Source organism: Bos javanicus, chromosome 2, assembly GCF_032452875.1.
Source record: "Bos javanicus breed banteng chromosome 2, ARS-OSU_banteng_1.0, whole genome shotgun sequence".
NCBI lineage: Eukaryota > Metazoa > Chordata > Mammalia > Artiodactyla > Bovidae > Bos > Bos javanicus.
The window spans coordinates 84,799,422-84,812,142 of NC_083869.1; positions in this window are offsets into that span (position 1 = coordinate 84,799,422).

The following is a 12,721-nucleotide window of genomic DNA, read 5'->3' on the forward strand; positions in this document are numbered from 1 at the left end:
TGCAGGCGGATTCTTTACTGTCTGTAAATCTAAACCTGTTCTAAAATAACAAGGCTGTTTAAAAAAAGTAAATGAATCTGTCATTGCTTATAATATGCAAATTTAGGGAACTATAGAGTTAGAAATTAGAGTTGGAAATAACCTGTGAGATCAAAGGAGAGGACCAAACCCCACTGAACAACCAAAATAGAGTCCTGCAAAACCCCACTGAACAGCCAAAATAGAGTCCCGCTATTATTTTTGCAGTCTATTAAAAATATCATTATAATAATAATTTGATACAGGTTCTATCCTGCCAACCTCAAGCAAAATTTCCAAGTCTTGGATAAAAATATATATGTAGATGTAGAACAGGATCCAGAGAATTGTGTGCTTCAATATAATATATATCACCTAATTACAATCACAAAGTAAATCTTTCATCTAACAATTCTCAAACTCTGTTAGGGAGACCCCAGTACCTTTTAATGAATCTCCAACATCAAAACTATTTTCATAATAATATTAAGATGGTATCTACCCTTTTCACTCTTATTCTTTCACAAGTGTATGGTTTAGTTTTCCAGAGATTACAGAATGTGTGATACTACAAAAGGTTAATGTAGAAGCAGTTATGAGAATCCAACTGCTTCTTATTAAGCTAGAAATCAGATAAATTGCAAACATGGAAAATAGTACCATCCTTATTCACGTTCTTTGTTTTGGGTAGTAAAACTATTTTTCATAAAATATAGGAAAAGGAGTACATCAAGATGGTATATTGTCACCCTGCTTATTTAACTTATATGCAGAGTACATCATGAGAAACACTGGGCTGGAAGAAGCACAAGCTGGAATCAAGATTGTCGGGAGAAATATCAATCACCTCAGATATGCAGATGACACCACCCTTATGGCAGAAAGTGAAGAGGAACTAAAAAACCTCTTGATGAAAGTGAAAGAGGAGAGTGAAAAAGTTGGCTTACAACTCAACATTCAGAAAACTAAGATCATGGCATCTGATCCCATCACTTCATGGCAAATAGATGGGGAAACAGTGGAAACAGTGTCAGACTTTATTTTGGGGGCTCCAAAATCACCGCAGATGGTGACTGCAGCCATGCAATTAAAAGACGCTTACTCCTTGGAAGGAAAGTTATGACCAACCTAGATAGTATATTGAAAAGCAGAGATATTACCTTGCCAACAAAGGTCCGTCTAATCAAGGCTATGGTTTTTCCAGTGGTCGTGAATGGATGTGAGAGTTGGACTGTGAAGAAAGCTGAGTGCCGAAGAATTGATGCTTTTGAACTGTGGTGTTGGAGAAGACTCTGGAGAGTCCCTTGGACTGCAAGGAGATCCAACCAGTCCGTCTTAAAGGAGATCAGCCCTAGATGTTCATTGGAAGGACTGATACTGAAGCTGAAACTTCCGTACTTTGGCTACCTCACGCGAAGAGTTGACTCATTGAAAAAGACCCTGATGCTGGGAGGGATTGGGGGCAGGAGGACAAGGGGATGACAGAGGATGAGATGGCTGGATGGCATCACCGACTCGATGGACATGAGTTTGAGTGAACTCCAGGAGTTGGTGATGGACAGGGAGGCCTGGCGTGCTGCGATTCATCGGGTCACAAAGAGTTGGACACGACTGAGTGACTGAACTGAACTGACTAAACTGATGTTGACATAATTGTTTTACTGATATGTAATTGTTACTTTAAGGTAATACATCTTTTTAAAATTCCTCCTAATTCATACATACGATAAATATTGATAGAAATTACCTATATCAGCAAAAACTCTTTGAGATCTTTAGTAATTTTTGAATGTAGAAAGTTTGAGAACTGGAAAGATGGAGAACTGTACTAATCATAGTGACCAGTTTGCTCTTTCAGCTTTGGGACACTTGTCATTCTATTGTCACCTTGTATCTCAACCCCTCCAGCATTTTAAGAATTCCTCACCTTCTGAGTTTATAGAAGTGAAAGTGCCCCATACTCATGTTTCCAGCCTCCCTTGCGGCTAGATCAGAAGCAATTACCTTAGGTTCTATCAAACTACCTGAACACATTGAGCCTTAGAATCTGGAGAAAGTGAGGCTGGGGCCAGACACAGCTTTATAATGGAAGCAGAAGTGGCAAGGAGATAAAGTCCTAGAGGCAGTAGCTCTAATGCACCTCGATAGTCCACTGTTGTGTCAACAGCACATATTGCTGTAGACTCCTATATTTCGGCAGCAGCAGTGTCCTTACCTGAACAATCTACTTATGTGAATCTGGCTATTATTCCTGGTTATCTTGTCCTGACACTGACTCTCCAGCTGGAATCTCTGTTCTATGAGTTGCACAGTATGCTTTAAATAATATTCCTTTTCAACTTCAAACATCCAAAGATGCTTAATGCTTGCAATTAATAACTCTGACTATTCTACCAAAAAATGGTTTCTTAGTTAACTTCCATCCTGACCTCTTTCAACATCAGCCTTTCTGAAATTCCATAAGTGAACCAAGATTAATTAAAGGAAAGAAAAAGCAAAATAAACTTACCCTTTACTTTATCTACTATAGAAAACAAGTAACTACACAAATAAATTTAAATGTTTACCATTTTGAAAGATGAAAATAACTTTTGGCCTTCTAAACTTTTACTTACGTTTTGGAATCATGATCCAACTTTCAACCAGCACAGTATAAGATTTTCATGTGTTACTTCCCAGTTATGTAATTTCTATAAAACAAGCAAGAGGCTCTGAAGAGAATGACTTATGACACAATGCCATGTGCTTAGTTCATTATAAGTCATTTCAAGGACCTCCAGTCATTCCGAGCCAATCAAAACAGAAATGTTCTAACACATTTGAGAGTATCTTGTTTTATAGAGTGCTTAAGAAAGGCAAGAAAAGCACACTAGATTTCAAATGTACCAAATTACCCAGAAAGGATTTTGAAACTGGTTCCTGTTAGGTTACTTTTCTTTATTATTTAATGTGGTATATAAAATATAATTCTTTTCTGTTTGAGCTCCTAGGACCTGGAATGGTTCTGCCTTTTAAAATTTGGCAAGCAAATTACAAAATATTTTTATTCTGCTCATTTTCTTGCTAGATTTCAAAAGTGAGAAGTACGAAGACAAGTTAGGCTCTACAGATCTCCCAGTTTCATGCTAACTCAGATTAAGAGGGGCTTAAATTAATTTTGACTAGAAAAAGCATCTTCTACAATTGAAATACTACCTTAGATTAAGGATCCTTTGAAGTAGTGTCTCGAAATAATTTAGCAAAAACATATGGGGGCAGTAATCCATTGCTTTTCTGTCTCATGCTCTTTGCCCAGGTTTGAGTTTAGGGTCTTGGATCTGGATATTTCCACATTTAACTTCTCAGAGGAAAGTTCTGTTTACAGGAGAAGTCAACAGAAAAGCATTCATCAGCACACCTTACCTTGAGAAAAATAGGTTGAGGAATTGAAAAACAGGCAGATGTAACGACCAATGATAACCTACTTCTTGCAAACCTAATTTGGGGGTGCATCTTTTAAAATATGAGGTTTTTGAGGGTGTATTTGAGAGAAGCTGCAGAGACAAACTCATTTGTCTTTATATCTTCCTGTCTCTTACCTAGGGTGTATTTTTTTCTCTACTTGTTAAGAACAGGAAATTGCAGAACAAAGATTGGATCAGTTCTCATCACTTCAATGAGACTTGCTCAGTTTAACTTTGGCCAACAGCACGTATATATTTGCCCAAATAAATTACACAATGCATCACAATAGACTAGTTTTATGTAGTTTTAAGTTATCTTTTAATCTCCCAAGCCTGGAGTTCTTCTCACTATTAAAAGCCTATCTCTGAGAAGGTTGCCCTTTCAAAGTAAAAATAAGCAATACCTTTGAGACATTTTCCATTACTGGTTGACCTAGAAAAATCCCCTTCTCGCAGCTCAGTCCTGAGCAGGTATAAGAAACTTCCCAGCCAGTCATGCATGTGAACGTGGCACAGGATAGACTAGTATTAATAGCACCTGAAGTCTAGACAGTATTTTAGAGTGAATAGAGAGTTTTCACACACAATATTTTGTCTGAGCTTCAACAACCCTGCATTTACTATAAGCAAGGCTAGAACTGTTCCCTATTAAAAATGAGAATGGACTCTGAGAGTGACTTTTCCAAGTGAGGTGAGGGCTCAGCCTAGAACTGCAGACTGTAGACCTGTCTGGGCCACCCCTGAGAGAGAGGACTATCCAGAGAGCAAAATCATCTGACTATTGTTCTCTCCTCTCCCACCCCGGCCATTTACTGAAACATTACAGGAAGCCCAACAACAGAGCAACCATGAACAATGGAGAGGATAGGAGAGCCCAAAGGCCAGATGGCAAGGCAGGCTGAGCCCCCAGAGGTTGCAGCACCAGGAGTCCTGGTGTCACCCCAAGCTTAGTGTTGACTTCTCCCCAACCAGCCTGGTCATGTTTATTCCCTGGATTGCCTGAGGTCATTTTGGGTGAGAATTAAGAAAATCAGGAATGATTTATCACCTAAAGAAATAAGATTTAGCACAGAACTAAGAATTCCAAACCAACAGCCAAGGTTTGAGAAAGAAATTTAAGAGAAAGGAATGTACCTGCTTTTAAAAGCTGAAATTTCTGTGGTGAGACTATCTAAGTACACAGGATTTAAGTTTTGTAGTGAAATGACAGGAATGTTCTAAATAAAGCATGGCAATACTTCTTCATGCAAAATGCTAAGTATATATCATTTAATTCTTACCACCTGCCTTGAGGTCACCGTTATTATTCTTGGTTCTCATGTGAGGAAGCTCAGGCTCAGAGAAGTTGAATGACTGGCTTAAGGTCATACAGCTAGAACTGCAGACACAATTTGAACTCAGATGACAAATCCAACGTCCTGCTCAGTATACTGCACTGCATCCTAAGTAGTAGGTTACTTGTTCTCATTTTTTATTTCCCTTTGTGTCCCATCTTCATGACTCATTCTATTATACAGATGAGTTTTAAAAAATATTTTATTTTCCTTGTTTATTAGCTGGAAAAATTTTTATTAAGAGACATTTACAATCATCCATTCTTTAGTTCCCTGCAAGTACAACAAAGTTTATTAGGAAAAGTCAGAATAAATTAAATCTGTAACAGCTTACAAAATAATGAGTTTGTATTACTATAGCAAAAAGCTACTTACCTGGTATCTAACTTCTAAGAAACAGGAAGTATGCAAACAACTCTTCTGAGGAGCAGAATAGATGTTACAACAAGCATTCATATGTGAGAAGATTCACTTTGGTGGTGATTATGTCTTTTATGTGTACTCTGTAATTATTTGGGATGTTATAAGACTTCAATGATAGGATACTGCAGAAGCTTTCCCTCTGATCTTCCAGTGACTGACTGCTCTTCCACCTCCAGTTCTCACCTGTCCATTGCTGCGCCCTGTTCTTTATAGCACTTTTTATCATAATTAATAATTATGGATTTATTTGCTTACTACCTCTCTTCCTCATGAGACTGTAAACTCCCAACAGACAGGAATTATGACTGCTTTATTCATCAGTGTTTCCCCAGCACCTATCATGGTGCCTGGAACATAGTAGCAATTCAATAAATGTTGATTCGATGGATGGATAGACGGATAGACGGACGATGGGTGGATGAATGGAGGGACAGACGTGTGAATATTCCCAGTTGCCAAAGATTTGAGGAATAGGCGAGTTGGTAATCTGGCCCAGAGAAGGCTGGATAACTTTTAGGACCAAGGTAAGTCAGTCATCCTTTCCCTAAAAATAGGCCTGAGAACTGTTAGTAAAGAACTTTGAGGCCAGTATACTGGGGTGGAGAGGAAAGGGAAGTCAATATACTAAGCATTTGCCAGGTGCACAGCAATGGGCTCAATACATATTATCTCATTTCACATAAAAGTACTGCATGAGAAAGGAAGTTTTTCTATTTTACAAATTAAAAAAGTGAGACTCAGATTGGTGAGATTACCCAAGGTCTTTAAACAGAATACAGAGAGCCAGAATATGGACCTTGATTTATCATATGTCGAAGACCATACATTTTTCCTTTTAAAACAAATTTGCTTTCTTTAAAACATTTTTTAATTGGCCTGTAACTTACATATAAGAATTGATCCTATTTTAAGTACATAGCTTGATAAACTCTAAATATATATATACATCCTGCAACCACTATCCAGATAAATAACCTAATCCAACTTGATTATTAATAAACATTAATTTATTTAAATAATAGTTCCTCATTCTGAGATTGCCTTTCTCTTCATGTGGGTGTTAAAATTTATTATATTTTATGATAATAATTGTAAGAGTGTATGATACTTGCAAATTGTTGTTAGCAAATGTACAACTCCATGTAAAGTTCATAATGCTAAATCATTTCCCTGCCCCCACTAACCACATTTTTTCTTTTGGGTTGTATATGGGGCTGAATTTTATTGCTACATGAGACCCAAGTGGGAAAGCCACTGTTTCACACCATTCTCTAAAACCTGGTAATTTTCACTCTTTTATTCAAGAATAAGCCCAATGTTCTCATCAACATCCTATTTATTAATGTAGCAAGAATGTTTGGTGAGTTTATGATAGTGATACATTATTATTAACTAAAGTCCATGCTTTATTCATTTCTCTTTGGTATTTAGATGAGGTCCTTTTTCAATTCCAGTATCCTATCCAGGAGAGAAGGCAATGGCACCCCACTCCAGTACTCTTGCCTGGAAAATCCCAAGGACGGAGGAGCCTGGTAGGCTGCAGTCTATGGGGTCGCTGAGGGTCGGACACGACTGAGAGACTTCACTTTCACTTTTCACTTTCATGCATTGGAGAAGGAAATGGCAACCCACTCCAGTGTTCTTTCCTGGAGAATCCCAGGGACAGGGGAGCCTGGTGGGCTGTTGTCTGGGTCGCACAGAGTCGGACATGACTGAAGTGACTTAGCAGCAGCAGCAGCATCCTATCCAGGATACATACCATTATGTCTCATTAAGCTCCTCTTTGTGTGACTATTTCTGTTTCTCAGGGTTTTCTTGGTTTTGATAACCTTGATAGTTTTAAGAAATACAGGCCATGTATTTTTTTATAATGTCCCTATATTGGTTGAACTGCAGTTATAGGTTTGGGGAAGACCACAGAGGAAAAGTGTTATTTTTATCATATCATATCAAGGGAATATACAATCCACATGATTTACGACCACTGATATATTGGCTTGATCACCTGGCTGAGGTAGTGTTGGTCAGGTGGTTTCACTTTAAAGTTTCTCTTCTCTCCCTTCCCTATTCTGCACTGTGCTCTGTGGAAGGGAGTTATTATGAGCAACCAACATTTAAAGGTGGAGTATCTACATAAATTACTTGGAATTCTCCTACATGGATGAGTTCTCTCTTCTTCATTTATTAATTATTCAAGTATTTATTATCAATATGGACTTATGGATATTTATATGTGGTATTTTAATTCAATACTACTTTTTTTGCTCAAATTGTTCCAGCTGTTTTGGTTGGTTCCTATATCCCTTTGACATACTCCTATTGCAGGTCTTTTTTTTTTTTCCTTACTTTCCAGCACTACAAGATGCACCAGGCTCATCTTGTATGTTTCCCAGAGTCAGTAAGTGCTAACTTTAAAAATATGATTTTAAATATATATGATTTATACCTTAACTAAGGACTTTAACTCAGGACAGGTCAAAGTCAGCTAGGAATCATTAGTTTACTAGTGTGTACGTGTACGACCATCACCACACCCGAACTGTGCGGCTGGTTAGAAAAGATCTGTGCATATACTCCCACCACAAAACTACTGGCATTCTTGCTTGGTTCCAAGATTCAGACAGCCTATTATCTTCATTCCTCCTTAAACATCATTTTGAGTGTTATAACAGACAGTTTAATTGCAGATGAGAGAAAACAAACCCAAACATTTTAGCTCCAAATCATCAGTAGTATTGTATGAGGAAGAGATTCTGATGATATAGACATTGCTTTTCAAACCGACGAGTGCATACCCCAAGTTACCCAATGTCTGGCCAAGGAACAGACAAAATTAAAGTGGTAATGTACTGTGTCATCACATTTCTTTTATATCTGGGGCAGTGGGCAAGCAGTTGTTATTAAAGCTAATGGGAAAAATTCATATTTTCAACTTAAAACCAAGTCTGATGATATATAAAAGTTTTACTTGAAAGTAAATGAAACATACATATGATTTTGTGTTGGTAGAGCTGACTTCAAGCTATGTTTCCATATGTGGAGCATCCTCTATCACTACTGGTGATTTGATGCAACATTTAAGAAGTATTGATATGGTTTCCTGATTGAAACTGGAATAATAGTAAATCTTCCCTAATTGGTGAATAGTTCCGTAGCAAACTTAAAATGGTTTGTTCTGTTGTTTTGTTCTGTGAGAGGTAGGGAGACCATGTGTTGGTAGTGTCATGATGAGGTTCAAGAGTTTGGGTTTGAGTTCCATTTTCCAATGCCAACTAAATACCAGATAGACATGAATTATTATTATGTCCAAGAATGTAGTGTTGCAAGAGGTAGTATTTTATAACAATATTATAAATTATCAAAGAAATATATATTTTACAGAGATTTATGGTTTGGAAATTGCTGGCTTTTCCTTTTTGTTCATTACTGACATCAGCTAAACATCTTTTGACATGACTTATAATAAATGGGCAAATAAAATATGTGAAATTCATTTCTATCAATATGTATCTTTATTAGATACATGTATCTTTATTAGATATTCTCATTTCAACTTCATTTCAGTTCAGTCGCTCAGTCGTGCCTGATTCCTTGTGATCCTATGAATCACAGCACACCAGGCCTCCCTGTCCATCACCAACTCCCAGAGTTCACTCAAACTCATGTCCATCGAGTCGGTGATGCCATCCAGCCATCTCATCCTCTGTCGTCCCCTTCTCCTCCTGCCCTCAATCTCTCCCAGCATCAGGGTCTTTTCCAGTGAGTCAACTCTTCGCATGAGGTGGCCAAAGTACTGGAGTTTCAGCTTCAACATCAGTCCTTCCAATGAACACCCAGGGCTGATCTCCTCCAGGATGGACTGGTTGGGTCTCCCTGCAGTCCAAGGGACTCTCCAGAGTCTTCTCCAACACCACAGTTCAAAAGCATCAGTTCTTCGGCATAAGCTTTCTTCACAGTCCAACTCTCACATCCATACACGACTACTGGAAAAGCGACAGGCTTGACTAGACAGACCTTTGTTGGCAAAGTAATATCTCTGCTTTTCAATACGCTATTTAGGTTGGTCATAACTTTCCTTCCAAGGAGTAAGCGTCTTTTAATTTCATGGCTGCAGTCAACATCTGCAGTGATTTTGGAGCCCAGAAAAATAAAGTCTGACACTGTTTCCACTGTTTCCCCATCTATTTCCCATGAGGTGATGGGACCAGATGCCATGATCTTAGTTTTCTGAATGTTGAGCTTTAAGCCAACTTTTTTACTCTCCTCTTTCACTTTCATCAAGAGGCTTTTTAGTTCCTCTTCACTTTCTGCCATAAGGGTGGTGTCATCTGCATATCTGAGGTGATTGATATTTCTCCTGGCAATCTTGATTCCAGCTTGTGCTTCATCCAGCCCAGTGTTTCTCATGATGTAATCTGCATAGAAGTTAAACAAGCAGGGTGACAATATACAGCCTTGACATACTCCTTTTCCTATTTGGAACCAGTCTGTTGTTCCATGTCCAGTTCTAACTGTTGCTTCCTGACCTGCATATAGGTTTCTCAAGAGGCAGGTCAGGTGGTCTGGTATGCCCATCTCGTTCAGAGTTTTCCACAGTTTATTGTGATCCACACAGTCAAAGGCTTTGGCATAGTCAATAAAGCAGAAATAGATGTTTTTCTGGAACTCTCTTGCTTTTTCCATGATCCAGTGGATGTTGGCAATTTGATCTCTGGTTCCTCTGCCTTTTCTAAAACCAGCTTGAACATCTGGAAGTTCACGGTTCACGTATTGCTGAAGTCTGGCTTGGAGAATTTTGAGCATTACTTTACTAACGTGTGAGATGAGTGCAATTGCGTAGTAGTTTGAGCATTCTTTGGCATTGCCTTTCTTTGGGATTGGAATGAAAACTGACCTTTTCCAGTCCTGTGGGCACTGCTGAGTTTTCCAAATTTGCTGGCATATTGAGTGCACCACTTTCACAGCATCATCTTTCAGGATTTGAAATAGCTCAACTGGAATTCCATCACCTCCACCAGCTTTGTTCGTAGTGATGCTTCCTAAGGCCCACTTGACTTCACATTCCAGGATGTCTGGCTCTAGGTCAGTGATCACACCATCGTGATTATCTTGGTCATGAAGATCTTTTTTGTACAGTTCTTTTGTGTTTTCTTGCCACCTCTTCTTAATATCTTCTGCTTCTGTTAGGTCCATACCATTTTTGTCCTTTATCGAGCCCATCTTTGCATGAAATGTTCCCTTGGTATCTCTAATTTTCTTGAAGAGATCTCTAGTCTTTCCCATTCTGTTGTTTTCCTCTATTTCTTTGCATTGATCGCTGAGGAAGGCTTTCTTATCTCTTCTTGCTATTCTTTGGAACTCTGCATTCAGATGCTTAAATCTTTCCTTTCCTCCTTTGCTTTTTGCTTCTCTTCTTTTCACAGCTATTTGTAAGGCCTCCTCAGACAGCCAGTTTGCTTTTTTGTATTTATTTTCCATTTCAACTTACTGTTACTCCAAAGTTTATTTTGGTTGACAAATGCTATATGAGTCGACCTAATATCTGTTTAGAAGAAAGTATCTATTTAAAGGGAAAAAATGTCATTAACTGGTAACATTTTTTGATCAATAAATAGAGCAAAGTATGAAAAAAACTTTTTTCCATTCCTTGATAAAGGGGTTAAATGCTTTCTTGGTAAAGGATGAAACTTTTTAAAAAAATCAAGAAAGACTTCCTGTAGGTGATCACAATGAATGTGGGAATTGTGCATTGTTAAAAGAAAGGTCCGTCTAGTCAAGGCTATGGTTTTTCCACTGGTCATGTGTGGATGTGAGAGTTGGACTGTGAAGAAAGCTGAGAACGAAAGAATTGATGCTTTTGAACTGTGGTGTTGGAGAAGATTCTTGAGAGTCCCTTGGACTGCAAGGAGATCCAACCAGTCCATCTTAAAGGAGACCAGTCCTGGGTGTTCGTTGGAAGGACTGATACTGAAGCTGAAACTCCAATACTTTGGCTACCTCATGCAAAGAGTTGACTCGTTGGAAAAGACCCTGATGCTGGGAGAGATTGGGGGCAGGAGGAGAAGGGGACGACAGAGGATGAGATGGCTGGATGGCATCATTGACTCGATGGACATGAGTTTGAGTGAACTCTGGGAGTTGGTGATGGACAGGGAGGCCTGGCATGCTGTGATTCATGGGGTCGCAAAGAGTTGTACATGACTGAGTGACTGAAGTGAACTGAAAACATTCACCAAGTGAGTTTCAAGTTTTCTTAAAAGAATATAATGAAGGTAGATAAATGTATCATAATGAAAGCACAGTGAGGTCAAAGGTTATAGAGAGAACATTATGACACAATAACCATTTAAGTCAGTGTCATAGGTCAATCTCTTGCTCTTCTCTTTCAATGACAATATCAAACTTCAGTTAGTTATAGAAGATGAGTCTTTGCTTTAATTGCTCTTATGTGATATAGAAAATTCATTTCTAGCTTAAAATACATAAGTTTAATGGCACATCTATTTCATGAAAAATTGACATAGATTCTCAACTTACATGAATGAACACAAATTGGTTTTCAAAAAGAAACTGGTAAGCATGCATCATTTTCAAGTATATCATTTAGTGACTATCTACCCTTCCAGCATATATTCGCCTTTCCCCATATTTCCTATTAATTGCCATGTCTCAGTAGTATTTATTTGGTCATTTCACTTATATTACCAGCCAGTCATAAAATAACATTACAGAGTAAATCAAGTGTTCCAAACTGGAAGACCTGCAAGGTAAATTCAACCTACAGACTTATTTGCTTTGAGCCACCCAGTATTAAGGGGCTGCCCTGATGGCTCAGTTGGTGTAGAATCTGCCTGTAATGCAAGAGACTCAGGTTCGATCCCTGGGTTGGGAAGATCCCCTGGAGAAGGGAATGGCTACCCACTCCAGTGTTCCTGCCTGGAGAATTCCATGAACAAAAGCCTGGTGGGCTACAGTCCCTGGGGTCACAAAGAGTCGGACAGGACTGAGCGACTAACGCTTTCACTTTCACCCAGTATTAAAGAGACCTAGAAATACTACAATTTTAGAAATCTAAAGTTTTAGATTTCTGTGTTTCTCCTGATAAATAAACACTGACCTAAATCTTTCAACACTGACCTTAACTTCATGTGAGTAGAATCTGCTGGAGCAAAGTATTACAATGCCTCCTTTAGGCAAACCCACCATTTTCTATTGCTTACACCCAGCCAGTTGCACTCAATAAATAGACCCAGCCAGATGCTTGTTTTAATATTGTTTTACTTGTCTGGCCCCGGTAGGCTTGAGAATATGTGACCCCTCAATTAGACTGACGTGGGTGGTAGTGGTGGTGGTAGTGTGCATACGTGGTTATGAAATGAGCATTCAACCAAGATGGTTTAGCAAATAGTCTCAACTCATGTGAGTTAAGAGATTATGATTTGTGTTAATTCATTCCTTTAACATTAATTTATGCACTACCAAATAGTAAAATAATCTTTTAGG